General features: G+C 35.1%; 1 pseudogene; it reads left to right on the top strand.

Moving 5' to 3' along the window:
• The first annotated feature begins 249 nt into the window (after positions 1–249).
• On the top strand, positions 250–3,656 carry LOC141649793 (calcium-dependent protein kinase 18-like; annotated as a pseudogene).
• Positions 3,657–14,619: the final 10,963 nt, after the last annotated feature.

The following is a 14,619-nucleotide window of genomic DNA, read 5'->3' on the forward strand; positions in this document are numbered from 1 at the left end:
TTACAATAAGGTGATTATTATGGGTCTTTTATGATAGAGTTTATTGAGTCATTATTGGGGAGTCATTCCAAGTTCCTAGTGAAGTCGGTTATATTTTTCTAGTCTTATAAATTTCATGGTTGTAGCTCAGTTTCAATGTGTGACAAGTGTGAGTAAATAAAAGCTTTCCCTAAAATATATTATTCTCAGTATTCTATGTTACAAAAATTTCTATGCTTAACTCGCCAGTAAATGGGGGTGTGTAACATAATGGGTACTTGTACTTCTATATTAGAAGTACTACCATGTCTCAAAAGAACAGATTTTGGGTATGATAAGGATTTTTACAAGAAATATACAATTGGGAAATTGTTGGGTCATGGCCAATTTGGGTATACTTATGTTGCTACTCGTAAATCCAATGGTCATCGTGTTGCTGTCAAGATGATTCGTTAAGGCGAAGATGGTTGATCCCAATGCAGTGGAGGATGTTAAGCGAGAAGTGAAGATACTAAAAGCCCTCAAAGGCCACGAGAACGTGGTTCATTTCTATAATGCATTCGAGGATAAAAAATATGTGTACATAGTTATAGAGTTGTGTCAAGGCGGGGAATTGCTTAATCGTATAAACGCAAAAAAGGAAAGCCGATATTCAGAGAAAGATGCAGTAGTGGTGGTACGCCAAATGCTGAAAGTTGCGGCCGAATGTCATTTACACGGTTTGGTTCATCGTGATATGAAGCCCGAGAATTTTGTGTTTAAATCACGAAAAGAAGATTCAGGTTTGAAGGCTATAGACTTTGGATTATCAAACTTTATACGCCCTGGCAAAAAATTCAATGATATTGTCGGTACTACTTGCTATACCGCGCCTGAAGTATTGAACCGGAGATCTGGACCCGAGTCAGATGTCTGGAGTATTGGTGTCATCACATATATGTTACTAGTTTAGACCCGTGCAAAGTTGCACGGTTATGTATAAATAATGTATATTAATAAATTAGCTGACCCGTGCTAATGCACGGGTATATATAAAACCATCTTAATACTACTCTCTGCGATCTAGATCAAAGATAACACTTACTATAAATGGATGATCTAGACCAAAGGTAACATTCCTATTTGACCACAACATTACTAAATTGTCTTTATACCCATTTGATATTTACACAAAATGTCATTATATGGCATTAGAGCCTACCTACCAACCCACAACCACACCTATGTTTTCCTTCTTTACCTCTCATTTTTCCACCTTTTCTTAAATTCTCGATTTTCTCTCATGTTATTTTTGGTCTGGATCGAATAGAGTATATAGTAGAATATTAATTAATGTATATGCTTAGTCACTCATACGAATAAGCTTTCATAACTTAGTGTAATACTCCGTACAAAGTAACATTAATAAAATAAATTACTGAAATTATTATATTAAGAGCATTGCAATGACACACCTTATACCTGGACTCGTGAAGTATAGTCATCTTCAATTGGTGTAAATGACTTAGCGATTAAGAACAAAAATGTATCGGAGTATGTAAACTCATCTCCTAGCGTAAACCCATTTTGTTTTGTTAGTTATCAAAACACTTTTTTTCCGAGGAAAATAAAATCAACCTAATTTCCTAAAACAAATCTTTTTCAAGTTTCGATAACAATCTTGATTCAAACCCCCCCTATAATTTAATGCATGCAAATATATAAAATCCTTAATAACTTTTTCAAATACGGTATTGATTGCATAGCTCTTCAAAATATTGTACTCGTACATAGTATGATAATTCCACATTATATATCACGATTCATGGCAAAAACTTAGCGTAAGAAAACTATTCTCAAAAATGTAATTACCTCTTGCGCACCAAAAAAAAAAAAAACAATTTACAACACCAAACATTGGTATACCTACCTGAAAGTATGAAACATACCAAAAGTATAGAAACAAAAGGTAAGAACAAGTACAAAGTAATATTAATAAAATAAATTACTGAAATTATTATATTAAGAGCATTACAATGATACACGTTGTACCTGGACTCGTGAAGTATAGTCATCTTCACTTGGTGTAAATGACTTAGCGATTAAGAACAAAAATGTATCGGAGTATGTAAACTCATCTCCTAGCGTAAACTCATTTTGTTTTGTTAGTTATCAAAACACTTTTTTTCCGAGGAAAATAAAATCAACCTAATTTCCTAAAAAAAATCTTTTTCAAGTTTCGATAACAATCTTGATTCAAACCCCCCTATAATTTAATGCATGCAAATATATAAAATCCTTAATAACTTTTTCAAATACGGTATTGATTACATAGCTCTCCAAAATATTGTACTCGTACATAGTATGATAATTCCACATCACATATATCACGATTCATGGCAAAAACTTAGTGTAAGAAAACTATTCTCAAAAATGTAATTACCTCTTGCGCACCAAGAAAAAAAAAACAATTTACAACACCAAACATTGGTATACCTACCTTAAAGTATGAAACATACCAAAAGTATAGAAACAAAAGGCAAGAACAAATACTCCGTAGTAATTAGGGAGATTAATGTGAGATAGTGTCATATTGTGAGACAGTCCATTTTTGTAAAAAGAATAACATTCTTGTGTTAATGATAAATGAGTCATCCTTTTATATAATGGGACCGTCTCATAGTATAAGTCCATCTTACACAATAATTTGTGTGTGAATAACACAATAATTCATTCATCCATATGACATTTTCTCACAATCTATAATTTTTAAAATTAAAAGTTAAAAATAATGGATGTTTTATATTATTAGGATACCAAAATAGGATGAGAGTCGGATACTGATAATTTACGCATCAAATTACTAAGCAAAACACATAATAATATTAGAAATAGCGCAAAGGTTACCCAAATAGTGTGACATAATAATCATATTAAATTAAAACCTTTAATTCATACAGTTATTTAAAAAAAATTGCAGAGATTAATTGTTTTGGAAGACGAAGTGCAGAGATTGAAGTATGCCAAATAAAGTATAAATTCCATTATAAGTTAAGGTGTTAAAAAAATTTGGGCTAATTTGGCCTAATGATTTTCTGCAAGCAACTTTCTAGGGTTTTAGGTTAGGTTAATGGATAGATGGATAGATGGGTGAGATAGTAGGCGGGAAAAAAAAGATTGGAGTGGTTGTTGTTTTATTATTTTATATATAGATAGATTATGTGGGAGACGTCCATTTTTTGGATAAAACTACAGATGGTATCTACAATGAGGTTTTACACAACAATCCTGATTTTCGACTCAAGCCGTGGCCTACGATAAGTTATAGTGCCAAAGATTTTGTGAGGAAACTACTCGTAAAGGATCCGAGTGCTCGACTTACTGCTGCCCAGGCATTATCACACCAGTGGGTCAGAGAAGGTAGAAATGCATCACAGGCATTATCACACCAGTGGGTCAGAGAAGGTAGAAATGCATCAGATATCCCCGTAACCGTAATCCCACTTAATAAATCAGTTAATCGCCCCGTAACCGTAATCCCACTTAATAAATCAGTTAATCGTCACAAGATGCGTCAATCTGTGAAGTATAGTCGTATGAAGCGCTTTGCTTTTTTATTTTCTTTTTGTTTGTTCGGTCTTTTTTGGGTATGGCTATGCTTAAGAGCCGTAGAAGCGTTCCTTGGACAAACACTTTAAATCAATTTCCTTGCATGACATTAAAGATTGCGAGTATATTAATACGGAGTTATATGATCGCGATTTTTTTATTATGTACTTACGTATTAATAGGAAGTATATTTTTTTACTATGTACGTACAAATTTGATGGCAATGTCATTCATTCAATTATTCATCAGTATATAAGGGGTTGTACTGCGTACTGTGTACGTTCAACATTTGTGATTATAAATGGAAACTTGCTAGAATTCAAAGCTTGGTAGTTTTCAACAAACTTAAAAACAAAGGTAGTAAAAAAATAATTAAAAATAAATAAAGAGTAATTCTTCACAAAATGAGGTAAATGAAAGACTGCATTGTATTACAAAAACTCAAAAGTATCAATAAGCAAATTTAATACTTAGTTAATTCCTCTCCCATCTCATTTATATTGAGTGATTTATAGTGTACATATTTACTATAGTGTACATATTTACTAAATTTGGAACGGAAATAATTTTGGAATAAATTTTGAGCAAATTAGGAACAATAAAATTGGAGTATTATTATTTTGGGTTATTTAATGACAATACTCCAAACTATTGGGGTGCTTCTTAAAATACTCCAAACTTTATTTTAACTACCAATATACTCAACTTTCACATCTATTCTCTTTTACTAGAACGAGTGGATGGGCTACCTGCTGAATCGGTTTTTATTTTATCCCATCTCTTTCTTCCCCTTACTTTATTAACACCATTAATCTTTCTTCTCTAGAACATCAAAACCCCATTGATTTCCTCCAATTAATACTTTTTTACCATCTCCATTATTCTTATGACCATCATCTACCTTAAAACTCCTTCATCAGCTTCTATTTATAGGAATTAGCAGAAAGCGCTTAAAGACGAAGTTATTTGCATCTGATTTGGTAATTAATGGGAAACATAAGATTCGGTATTCTGGATTTGTACTGCTTTTATGGATATTTTGTTAGAACTTTAGTGTTTGGTATTCTAGCCTTCTAGGTACTTAATGGGAAACATAAGAATTGACCTTAATTCATATGAACACAATGAAACCTTCTCTAACTACCAACTAATTTCTGCATTTTAATTTAGGGTTACACTTGAATCCCTAATTCTAATTTGTTCTTATAATTATCATATCATTTGAAAGCAGGATAAAGTTTGAATCTTCAAAGGGTTTGCATTATGTTGGTGCTCTTTGAAACTTCAGCAGGATTTACCCTTTTCAATGTTTTAGATGAAGGAAAGCTTTCTCAAATCGATACAAGCTATTTCTTTTTTGGTTTTTTGGTGTTATTTTTGTGTGTGTAAATTAAAGATTACAACTTTTTTTTTTTTTGGTTTGTTGCGTTTTACAGGATTTATGGAAGGAATTTCCTTCTACTATTAATGTAACTAAAAGGGTCAATTATGTGACTGTTATTTGTTTATTTTTACTCCATCAACAAAAGTATTTGAAGGAATGCTAAGTAAGTTTGGGTTGACTAATGTTAAACCTCTTGCTACACCAATGGTTTCTAACATCACACTTGACAAAGACGAAAATGGTAAGAGTAAATCATGTGTCGAGGTTTTTGCGGGTAACACGGTGGATAGGAAGAGCACATTGAGTATTGCCACTTTCTTGGGTTCTTGCCTCATTTCATGGACCTGAAAAAGCAAGATATTGTTGCACTATACACGGCTGAAAGTGAATACAACAGTGCAGTACTCTGTTGCGCACAGATTCTTCGGGTACGACAACAATTGCATAACTATGGTATTATCTTCGACACAACTTCTATCTTTTGTGATAACACTAGTGCAATTAATACCTCAAAGAATCCAATACAACATTCTAAAACTAAACATACCGACATAAGACATCATTTTTACGTGATCACGTTGTAAAAAGGAATACTTATCTTAGTTTTTGTAGAACAGAAAATTAATTAGCGGACATTTTTACAAAACCGTTTGAAAGAGAACAATTCGTAAAATTTTGGTTGAAAATTGGTTTATTGAGTGATATGTGATTCATATTATTTTATTTTCCTTAATGATTGACTAAAGATGAGGGCATACATGTTTGACGAAACGAGATGAACTAAGTTAACGTTTAGTGATGCTCGACTCGAATGTAGACGAAAGTTGGAATTCGGATTTAGGGAATATAGTTTTTTAGATTATTGAGCAATTGAAATGAAAATTTAATTCGTAATACATGGAGTAGATACCGACCATACCGATGAATCGTATCTAATATTTTTCTATCGATATAATAAATATTTTTCGGATGTAAATAATATTTGAAGCATGCACGTGGTGATAAGACTTCAAAGATATTTCTATGGGAGGGTTGATGGAGAGGTCTGAAAATAATTTGGAGATGACTATTCTGAGGTATTGAGTTTACAACCTTATAAGGCGTCATTGAAGATTTTTCCATACGGAATTTATTATATACGGATGGTTTCAACTTTTAATATTTAAAAAACTCACTTTATTATATTGCGGAGTAAAACACACGTATATATATAATGATATATATATATATATATATATATATATATATATATATATATATATATATATATATATATATATATATATTACCTTAATTTGTAGGAATGAAACTCGTAATGGCGGTGAATCGAATTAGATGAACGAAAATGCTATTGATGAATGAGTTGAGATTTGAGAAGTGACGAAAATATGATTTGGTTAACGATAATCGGAGAGGACGATCGGAAAGGACGCCGGAGAGGACGATGGTCGAAGAGAGAGAGAAGGAGATATGAGTGAGAAAGTGAAAACATGAAAATGAATGAGATTGAAGGGTTTGGGGGTACGCGTAGGTTTCAAACGAAATAAAGTCTAATGTCGTCTCGTATTATTATTACTATTAGTGGTTCTCATGGTTTTCATTATACTAGTGGTTCTCATAGGATCCCAAATATATATATATATATATATATATATATATATATATATATATATATATATATATATATATATATATATATATATATATATATATATATATATAGATTTAGGATCCGGTGAGAACGAGCATTCAGTGAGAACCGTGAGAACGGGCCTATATAACCAAACTATATGCGCGCCAAACAAGCTGAGACGGGTTCACGTGAGAGAATGTAATCATGTACAACAAAGTCAAAGTTTGATTATTAATTTATTACTTTTGTTTACCAAAATTCATTTACCCTCTGTAAACTCCCTTGTTACATCTTCCTCGCCATTTTGAATTGACTACACCAAGCTCCAAATTATACAAAACCCCCTTAATCTCCATTATTAATGTCATCCACCAATCACCATTAACCCATCCTCACCACCTTCATAACTAATCACCACCAGACGCCGCCAACATCAAATCCCGTCTCAGACGCCGCCGACAACATCGGCCACCTCAGACGCCGCCGACAACATCGACCACCTTACGTTGAGCATATTTCTGATCTAGTAGCTGGATCTTATTTCCTTTATTTTTATTCTCTGATAGATGCTATGGAATTGTCTTTTTGTAGTTAGTTACCAATGGGGCCTTATCCAATTGCCCAAGTTTGGTGCCTTTAACTGCCGGCAGGAATGACGCAAGAGTGGTGGTGATTTGTGATCTCCTCATCATCACCTCTACTTCGTCATCGCAACAATCATCACTATCAGAACTCCGATCAAATATCCAATCTCCGGCGAAATGTCTACTCCTAAATCCAGCGAGAACCTGACCGGACGCCGTAACATTTTACCGGCCCTCAGCGGTGTCAGACCACGTCACATCACTAGAGATTTATTCCCCATCGTCACATTTGCTTTCTCCACCCAACTATCATCAAATCCATCATTATCGGAGCTAATCAAAATTAGTGTGTTTGGTTTATATATTAATGTATCTCAAACCAATTTTGATGTACCTACTAACTCGTTTTGTGTATCTATGTTAAGATACATTAAATTAGTGGTTAGATACATCAAAAATTAGTGTACATACATAAAAAATTAGTGTATATTAGTTGTCTTCAACGACTTGCCTGCCACTCGTGTGAACGTCGTCGGTTTATTTACCGGTGGTGTGTGGCGATCTTCAACTTAGACATATAGAAAAGTAGATCTGAAATATAATTCCAGCCATAGTTGCCTTCAAATGGGGGCGAAGGAGCGCCGCTTCTGGTGGTTGTTCGGTGGTCGGAAGCTGAGATGATTGGTGGTGATGGTGGTCGTGGATCATGATACTGATGAGGGAAAGGGGAGTTATATAAAAGTATAAGAATGAGGGGAGATAAAACGTAAGTGTGGGGTTTGATTTTGGGCATTTACGTGTGGGCTGTTAATTTACTTTAGATAGTTAGTTAGTTCGTTCTCACCGTTCTCACCGAATGCTCGTTCTCACCGGATCTCACCTCTATATAGATATATATATATATAGGGGCGGGTTCAGGTACGAACTGCCTTAACGTACGAACCGTACGAACTAGCTTAATTAGGCAGTTTTTTTTTTTTTTTCAGATACACTTTATCTACTTACCATATACACCTCTTATTCAGATACATCTTATAACATATCTAGATACACTTTTTCCACACTAAAATTTTTACATATTTTTTTTGGGAGTTTTAAGACCAACTCCGAGATACATTTTATACTATTTGCGGATACATTTTATGTTATTAGCGGATACACTTTGTGGAAATTGTTACAAATTTTAACACTAACTCTCGGAGATACGTTTTTTTTTTTTGCGGATACATTTTATATTTTTTTGCGGATACACATGACATTAAAGCCAGATACACATTATAATACTTCTGGATACACAAGTTCATACTTCCGGATACACATCGTATTAATATCAGATACGCATGGTTATACTGCCGGATACACATGCATTCCGTATTAATACGGTGTGTATCTGGGTGGATATTTTTTGTATCCACTGCCACACACTCCTTCCACCAGCTCCCCCACCACCACCGACACCGCCACCACCACCACCGCGCCCCACCATCACCAACCAAACCACCATGAATCCGCTGACCAACACTACACCTACTTCCTCCGCAACCTCGACCAACACCATGTCAACCTTGACGCTCACAAAACCGCCATAGATCACCACCACAACCAAACGACTTCACGACCACCGAGACTCACACCGGTGATACTATTTACAATATCAGGGAACGGAAGCGACATCACCGGCAATGTCAGACGACGACAACGACATCACGCCACCGCCAAAGCCACACAACGCCGCTCGCCACCATGAGCATCACTGCAATTGTTTCCAGCTAACGAGATTGTTTTCTTACTCAAAATATTCCAATTAACTCACTAAGGTGATTAAAATTATGAAATTCTAATTCATTTTAAGTAGATCTGTGTTTAAAAATTTTGAAAACCAAATCGAAATTTTGTTTTCTTACTCAAAATCACATAAAAAAAAGAAAAAAAAGACGTTCAGCTAATGCAAAGAATCATATCAAGATTTGACAGATGTGGAAAATACCACCATCAGTCACCCCACATAGCCACAAGAAAATACCACCGCAGCTCGACCTCGCCAAACCCTCAATCGACCATCAGCATGGCCTTTCTTCGCCTTACCACCATAATTAGAACTACTTTTTTTTTAAACTTCGAATTTAAATCGTAGATCTAAGAAAAATGGAGGAGATTTTTGAACAACTAACCGAACTACTGACCATGTCAGCTAATTTAGAGTCAAGTATAGTCGATTAGGGACGAAAACGACTCAATTTATGGTGGTATGCGACCATCGGGATGGCGACAAGGAAAAGCAAAGAGGAGAAAAAAAGGAAGCAGAGGTGTGTTGTGAATCGCCATCAACGAGATCGGCGATTAAGAAGTTCGGGTGGTGGCTCGCCGGAGAGGTTGTTGCCGGAGCTCCGGCGACAACCTGGTGGTGGTGCATAAGGATGAGGGAGGTAAATGAAGTTGGGGTTTTGGACTTAGGAGGGAGATGAGATATACTGGGTAATACGGACTTTATTATGAGCTTTTGACCTTATTTCATCTAATAGTGAGGGGAGTTCGTACGGTTCGCACCGTAATTTGGTTCGTACAGGTTAAAAAACCCATTTTGAAATTATGATGAAAAAGTGAAATTTATCAAACAAATTATGACACATACTACTCTCACAGTTGATTTTCACTATCCCTTGTTAATACTACACTTTTCACTACTCTCGTGGTTACTATTATAATTTTGACTATTCCCGCTATTTTTACAGTTAAATTCATCACTCCGTTAATTTTAGCAAAATAATGTGAATATTACGAGAGATACTTTACCAAAGATTAAAAGATTGGAAAATATGGAATAGAAATATCCGGAACATTCCAGGACATTCTGACTCGGCATTTTAAACGGTTATCAGAAAATGAACACGGCTTTTGGCCCGGACTCCAAATGTACTCTAATTACTGCCAAAACAACTGTATCGGCGCGTAGATGACAATTAAGAGGTAGACACAAGTGTTTGAGCGATCACTTGATGATAAACTTATGAACTGTCACAAATCGTTCCGTATACCAAACATGCGGCCCAATCATCACCGGGTGGTTTGCGGGAGGTGCAGAAATGAGGTATCTACACTTATTTATCGTCTCACTCACGCTTTATCGACTTTTAATTATTTGTAATGTCCCGCCTTATTCACACTCACCAACCTCTTCACTTTATCCCATTCCTCAACCCAAACCGCCTTCTACCTTGCTCTACTGCCCCCACCTCTGTCAGCCTCCGTAGGTCTGTGCCACACTCGTCGCTCACTGATGCAACGCACATCTCAGCCGGACACCGTTCTTCCGCTGCCGATCTGTACCTCTCCGCCCGATGTCGACACCAGCCACTGCGTCCCCTGCTGCGACGCAATCCGCCATCGCGCACCTTATTCACTCACTATTGCGGCGTCTTTCTCAGGTACCCTTGAAACCCTAACCCCCAAATCCATGTTATTTATTGTGTGAAGCTATTGGGGTGCTGGATGCTGCGATTAAGGATTTGGCTCAATAACGATGTGAAGTCTGTTAGAAATCTATATCTCATTACTTTACATATTCATATATGTAACATTTAATTTAGTCATAAAATTAAATACAAATCTTATGCATGCAAACTAAAAAGAAAAGATGAGAAAATCGTTTTCTCACCATCAAATTTTCGGCCATTTTGGGCACCAACAAGATCTCCTACTTGTTGGTTCTTGAGCTATAAAGAATGTTAGGATGATTCTCCAAAAATCCCAAAGTAGAGATTCTCCTCTTGATTGCACCCAAGACTATCCCAAAATCCCACAAACTAATATGTACTAGATATTTGTAATGTGGTTTACCTTAAAATTGATTACTAATACTCATATACTACTACTAGTATTATTAGTTATTGATTTATACAAATTAGATTCATAAAACTTGATTTTATGATGAACAAGAGAGAGAAGCTTTATGTTTTTCTTAAACATGAGAGAATGAAATTATTAAGAGAAAAACTCTCTAATGTTGTATGCCAAAACCGGTGGGGGAGAGGGTTTTTAGGCCCTTTCTCTTTTTCCTTTTTGTCTTCACAAGACAAATGTGTAAGCCTTTGTCCATAGTCATATCACTATCAAGTGTCATAGACAAATGAATAAGACAAATGGAAAAAGACAAAACTTCTAACATTGCCCACCAATTTTCGGTTTATATGTGTAATATGGAGTCCATTTTATTTTTCTCAATTGTACAATTGTATGTCATGTGACATGTGACATATCTTATGTCATGTTTTAATTTAAAATGCATATTTAACAAATTAAATATCATTTACAAATTAAATAAATCACATTTAACAAATTGACAAGTAATTCAAAATTACTTTCACATAAAATGGCATTTAATTACTAGTTAGTATAATTCACAACATCTTGTAATTATAACTAACTTATCATTCTCATCTCGCGTGTTTCGCAAACACCGATTAATTTTAGTAATATAACTTCTTAAATTACTAGATAAAATCTTATTTAATCACATTATAATAAGATGTCATTTTCTCTCTTATGATAATAATTTGTTCAATTTTAAGGAATTAATTAATCTGTATCGACATACAATTAATTAACCTTTTTCAATTAAGGGAATCGTCCTTTAGGTGTGACCTTAAGGGATCAACTGATCACCACCGTCGCACGACAGTAATGTCAAACTCTAGCCAGCCAATCATTACCGATATGTGTGGACCAGTTGACTATATATGTAATGTATCATCCCTTTCGTATTCTTGTAATGAGATTTAAATATGTGATCAATATGATCGACAATTGTGATCGCATTATTGTCGGGGACACTTACTCCAACAATCTCCCACTTGTCCTCGACAAGTGTGCGTCACCAATTCTCTTGTCCTATTACTATCTCCCACTCAATGCAAGGTGTCTTTCGGGTCGTACTTGCAAGTGATCATATCGAGAGTGGTTTCCTCGATCTGGAGAATAACTGATTGACCGGAGTTATCTACCATAGATACCATCCGAGCGTGGCCACGCATTTCCAGTTCATTTCTCCTCGAGTGGCCCTGAGATATTATTTTAACCCTGACAAAGGGGTGGACAATTCCTATCGCACTTATTCCCTTCGAATAGCCACAACCATCATAACCCAAAATATGCCCATTTGACCCCATTTACGAAGGTCGTAGTAACACAAATCAAAGTTAATCTGAAACTGTGCCACCTTAGGCGAACAGTCTTTAGTCAAAAGAATCGACTCATTAGAATACTATAGTAGCTCTCCCCACGACCAGGCTTTATAAATTTGCCAGAACTCTATAAGCGGTCACTGCCCGACAAAGTGTTCCTAACAGTCTGCCTATGTGATCGACTAGTCATCTCACATGACTCTATGGCACTTGAACTTGCCATCAATCGCATCACACTCTAATCACTTCGAGGCGTCACCTCATATAAGTGACTATGGGCGAATATTATGTTAATCCGAGTTCACTTTAACGAGGTTCAATTGTCTCTACAATCCGTTTGGATGTAACAAAGTATAATAAAAGAGTTTTTAAAGTAAAACTCGAACGACAAATGCGATTATCACATATGAATAGTCAATGCCTGATTACTACTTCATATTCTATAATCCAGTTTGATATTGAATGTAGTTGTTTATCTCAATTTAATTGAAATGACATGACTCATCATGTTAAGCCTATGAGAAGGCTTTGGTTAGTAGGTTTTATCAACTTCTTGTACCTTACTCAACCTCACTACATACTCATTTTCCTTTGTAATGTATACATTTACATTACAAAACTTTCTGAGTACGTGTCGAGATCCAACCAAGACATAGGCCCTCTAGCCTTAGAATAGCTCTCACTGTTTTCACAGTGTGCGGGACTCATCCTTCTTGCACATCTCATGATTGCAAGTGTACTCAATTTCCGTTGTAAATATTTCTCATTGTTCTTTATTGCCTAGAACGATTCTAGAAAATCTATTTCTTAAATAACATAGCCACGATGGTATCTTAATCATCCTAATGTGTTTTGATTATGGTTTTGTCAGAAACCATGCGCAATCTGAATTGTCAATTGTCACTTGTGTAACACTCTTACACAAAATTTTGCATCAAAAATACTTTGCATTACATCCTTAATGCTTCTGCAAGCACTTAAGGGTAATCTTTATGGCTTACTTGGTAACTATTACTTAAATTAGATTTGAAACAATTCATCATACTCAAAGTATATGAAGTGTTATACATCATTGCTTATTTAATTGATCCGGCAGCGGAAGCAAATGGAATCAATCAAATATATTCAATTCGATTGAACTAGTCATGAATCTTATCAACATAAGACTCCTTATTTGACATTAATATCATGTAGATTTATCTCCATAAATCCGGATATTAAAGATGTACTATATTTCTCCAAAGTCTTAAATCATTCGCAATGATCAATATGTCATCCACATATAAGACTACTAAAAATTTCCGTAACTCCCACTAAACTACATATATAAACACAACTTCTCGACTTATCGGGAAAATTTTTTATACCATGATCAAATCATTGATTCCAACTCATTGATGTCCTACTCAAGACCATCTCTTAAGTTGCACGTTTTCTTAGAATTGTAAGAATCTATAAAACTCATAACATGTATTGAATACATTCCTTCTAATTGAAGAAGTGGGTTTTAGATTCACTTGCTATATGTATATCATCATAATGAAACACAATCCCTAAGAAGATCCAAATAGACTTAAGCATTTCAACTAGTGCAAAACCCTTTGCAAGCAATCAAGCTTTGAAATCTCTCTTTATTAGTGCAAAACCCTTTGTCACTAATCAAGCCTTTTATTTCGGATTTTCATGGCTCTAAGCCTTGTATTGAGTTGTGACTTAAACACTCTCATGTAAGTCATATGTTTATTACTTTCTATAAGTAATCAACTTGAATCAAACGATTTCTTTGTAAGTTGTAAGCTCTTTGCAAGCTCTTTACTTTCTAAAAGTAACACAAATTCATCATCTTCAACAAGTGATGACTTTAACCTCCTAGGTTTGAAGAAACAACGTCTTACACAAAACGTCTCATGTAGCCAAGAAAGACCAGTTTCTTGCGTCATATCATTCTTTGACACAATACAATTTGTGGCTCTTGAATATTTTCTCTCACTCTGTCTTCTAGAAATAAACTTGTATTTTAGGAAGACAGCTTCACGAGCCACAAACCTGTTCTACTCGTGATAATTGAAAGGGGAAAATGAGCATTTGTTTCTTGTGTAAGCTTACAAACATGGTACACTACCATTTCATATCTCATATGATTCGTTTTAGATTTAGTGGAAAAATAATTTAGACAAAATGATAAAATCCCCAAAAGGATCAAGTAACTCAAAGTAACTTGATTGAAGTCCAAACCACATCGAATAGCGTTTGAATTCTGTATCCAACCAC

This window comes from Silene latifolia, chromosome 3 (assembly GCF_048544455.1).
Source record: "Silene latifolia isolate original U9 population chromosome 3, ASM4854445v1, whole genome shotgun sequence".
Classification (NCBI taxonomy): domain Eukaryota; kingdom Viridiplantae; phylum Streptophyta; class Magnoliopsida; order Caryophyllales; family Caryophyllaceae; genus Silene; species Silene latifolia.